At 43.4% G+C, this 2,071-nt stretch overlaps 1 pseudogene; it reads right to left on the bottom strand.

Annotated features, from left to right (window-relative positions):
* Positions 1 to 350: 350 nt before the first annotated feature.
* LOC100966542 lies at positions 351 to 2,068 on the bottom strand (annotated as a pseudogene).
* Between the last annotated feature and the right edge of the window lie 3 nt (positions 2,069 to 2,071).

Below are 2,071 nucleotides of genomic sequence, written 5' to 3'. Positions count from 1 at the left end.
AAAGACAACTTCATCTGAATTTCTAAGAGAATGTGTGTATTTTGTCCATGTTGTACTTAAACAAAAACCAAAAAACTGCATCTTCTTTATTCTACATACTTTAATTCCAGAATAAAATAAAGAAATAAAACATAATATTTAACATCTAATCCCTTGGTTGAATTAGGGAGGGACTAGGGCTTGAGGCCCTTGTTTCCTGCCTTAGACATACGAATAGCTGAGAAAAGAAAAAAACTAGACCTCAGCAGAGGAAGCCAAGTGGGACAGGGCCACTCAAGGCTATTGTGGGAACCATGGGGACACTATACAGAGGGCGAAAGTTTTCTTGTATAAGCTCCTTATCTACTTCTTCATGAAAGATGCATCTCATCACTCTCAAGGGGTGGGATGTCATCAGGAACAGCAGTGCTGGGCTCGGCTGTCCCTTCATCTTCATCAATGCCTGGGCCGAGGTAGATGTGGTTGGAGTGGGTCTGGGGATCCTCAAGGGAGAAGCCAGAGGAGAGCAGTGCAGTTTCAAACAGCAGCATCAGGTCCTTGATGGTCTTGACATTTTTGTCCATCTCAGCCTTCTGCCACAGTTTCTCTGCAGTGAGTGGTCAGGGTTTGTCCCCAGGTGTTTTTTGGACATCACGTAGCCCAATGCAAGTCTTGAAGTGCCTGGGCTTTCCTGATCCTCTCCATGTTGGTCGTCCAGCCGTAGGTCCTGGTCACGATGCAGCAAGATGAAGACATAAGTCTATTGAGCCATCTTCTCAACCTTCTTACCCAAGATTTCTCTCGCAAGCTTGCAGAGGTTCTCAAACTTTGCCTTGCTCTCCTCCATCATCTTCTCCTCCTTATCCTCAGGTAGCTCCAGGCATTGCTTGTTTACTATGACCAGGATCTTTCCATCAAACTCTTTGAGCTGCTGCACGCAGTACTCATCAATGGGCAGTCATATATACCACCTGAAAACCCTGCTTCCGCACTCGCTCCACAAAAGCACAGTTGGCCACTCGCTCTTTGCTCTCACCAATGATGTAATAGATGGACTTCTGTGTTTCCTTCATGCAAGAGACATACTCTGACAGAGAAGTTACCTCATTTCCAGATTGGGAGGTGTGATAGCATTGCCGGTTAGTGGAGTCCTCATATTTTCCAAGCGTCAATCTTTTAGGGAATGCCTCATAGAATTTCTTGTAGTTCTCCTTGTCTGCTGTCAACTCAGAAGAGTTCAAGGTACTTCTCAACAATGGTTTTAGAAGTGACTTTCAAGATTTTGCTCTGCTGAAGCATTTATCAGGAGATGTTCATGGGCAGATCCTCAGATTCTACCACACCATGGATAAAGTTGAGATACTCTGGTATCAATTCATTACAGGTGTCCACAATGAACACACAATGGGCACAGAGTTTGATGTTGTTCTTTTTCTTCTTATTCTCAAAGAGCTCAAAGAGAGCCTGATGTGGGATGAAAAAAAACGTCCTGAATTCCAAGTGATCTTTTACAAGAGAGGTGCTTACTGCTAAGTGGTCTTCCCAGTCATGAATGAGGCTCTTATAGAATTCTCCTGGGTCATGTCATCAAGGTTTCTGATCTAAGTGGACTTGGTCTTGTTTAGTTCTTACTGATTAGTACTTTTCCTCTTAATCTTCTTAGTTTTCTTTTTCTTATCCTTCCTGCTGTCATTCTTCTCATCTGAGTCCACATCTTCAGTCTGACCTTTCCTTCATCATCTTTATCTTCCTCTTCTTTCTCATCTTTCTCTTCCTCTGATTCCTTATTACTGCTTTCCTTTTCCAAACAAAGGGTGATGGGATAGCCTATGAACTGCAAGTACTTTTTCACTACTTTTTTGACTCACCCTTCTTTTATGTACTCTGATCTTCTTTAAGGTGGGGGATCACTTTGGCCTTCCTGCCAATGGGATCATCGTGGTCAGCACATACAGTGAAGGAACCCCAAGCAGAAGAGTCCCAAGTATCCTGTTCATCGTCGTTGTACTTTGTGATCACAACCACTTTATCTGCCACAAGGTAGGTAGAATAAACCAACACCAAATTGCCCAATCATGGAGATATCTGCACC

This window comes from Otolemur garnettii, unplaced genomic scaffold, assembly GCF_000181295.1.
Source record: "Otolemur garnettii isolate 467f Iridium unplaced genomic scaffold, OtoGar3 scaffold00236, whole genome shotgun sequence".
Taxonomy (NCBI): domain Eukaryota; kingdom Metazoa; phylum Chordata; class Mammalia; order Primates; family Galagidae; genus Otolemur; species Otolemur garnettii.
This window is presented reverse-complemented; position numbering and strand designations above follow the sequence as displayed.